This window comes from Rattus rattus, chromosome 7 (genome assembly GCF_011064425.1).
Source record: "Rattus rattus isolate New Zealand chromosome 7, Rrattus_CSIRO_v1, whole genome shotgun sequence".
Lineage (NCBI taxonomy): Eukaryota > Metazoa > Chordata > Mammalia > Rodentia > Muridae > Rattus > Rattus rattus.
The window spans coordinates 61,910,268-61,911,591 of record NC_046160.1 but is presented as its reverse complement, the minus strand read 5'-3'; the positions used below and the strand labels follow the sequence as shown (position 1 = coordinate 61,911,591).

Genomic DNA, 1,324 nt, shown 5'->3' with positions numbered 1-1,324 from the left:
CAATTCTTAGTGGTACCCTGGGTTTCTGAGTGTTGGGGCTTGTTTCCGGAGCAGTCAAAGCTTTGTCCTACCTATGCATTTTGACACTAGGCAGGGATCCTCTCAGGGTCTGTCTTCCCTCTAGGCCTGCACAGTCCTATAGCAGTGGTCAGCTCAGGCTAGCTCACTGTCTGTGCTTTATGGGGTAGGACCTGTGGTTGTCTCTGCTCACTCTTCAAGCAGGCTGGCTTCTTGCTGTGGGGATAGAGTGTCTCAGGTTCACTCCTGTCCTGTGCCAACACTGCCAGATGGAGTTCTAGTGGCTCTCTTGCTGTTGAAGGGCTGAATGGCCTCAGAAGATGATCATCTCATCTCTTGCTCACTTATTGCCCTAAGATCCTTACCTTGGCGTCCTTTCTGTCTCTCACCTCTTTTTTCAATGAGTGTTAGTCTACTAATCATTCAGATGTACACTGGCCATAAAGCTGAGTGAAAAAACAGATGGTCTCCTCTGAGCCATCTATTGACCCATACATGACATAGCAGCCCCTGCTGCACTGCCTTTAAGAACAGATGAAGAATGTTTAAATTGAATCACATCTGGTTATAGCTCTTTGTCTGATACCTATCTATTTGAGTCATTTTTTAATTGTTTGTATTGTTTTTTAAAGTTTCTAAAACACTTTATATATTATAATATAGTCATCTGTTAGATTTGTAGCCACCAACGCTATCTCCCATTCTATATGCAGATTCTTCACTCAATTTTAAGTCTTCTTTTTCAGCATAAAGTCATATTAATACCCATTTGATGGTACTTGGTTTTATTTTCTGAATAACAAGGATCTTTACCTGATATCTACTCCTTTCTCTTTCCAGAAGTTTCAAAAAATTAGGTAAAACCCTGATATTTTTGATTCATTTGGTATTGATTATTGTGCAAGTAGAGAAAGAAAGCACCAGTTTCATGCTATATGTAGGTACTCTGTTTATTATTTGCTAATGATGCTGTCTTTGCTCCAATTTGTGTTTTTGTGGCATGGTTACAAAGTATCATGCAGCAGTAGGTACAATATACATCTAGCTCTTCTATTCTGTTTCATTGATCAATGTGTCTAATATTTTGTGGTAGTGCTATGATGTTTTCACTACAATAGCTCTGTAGTCAGTATCGGTTATACCTCAGTCATGGTTGTTATCTACGTGAGAGTTTTATTGCTCTGAAGAGGTACTAAAAACACAGCAACTCTTACAAAGAAAAACATTTCATTGGGTCTGGCTCACAAATCTTGAATTCTAGTCCATTATCTTCATGGCAGGAAACATGGCTGCATAGGCAGACATA

General features: G+C 39.6%; 1 non-coding gene across 1 annotated transcript; it reads right to left on the bottom strand.

Annotated features, from left to right (window-relative positions):
- Positions 1 to 421: 421 nt before the first annotated feature.
- LOC116906473 lies at positions 422 to 553 on the bottom strand. Its single transcript, XR_004388723.1, has one exon. It is a non-coding gene; the product is annotated as a small nucleolar RNA SNORA17 (small nucleolar RNA).
- Positions 554 to 1,324: the final 771 nt, after the last annotated feature.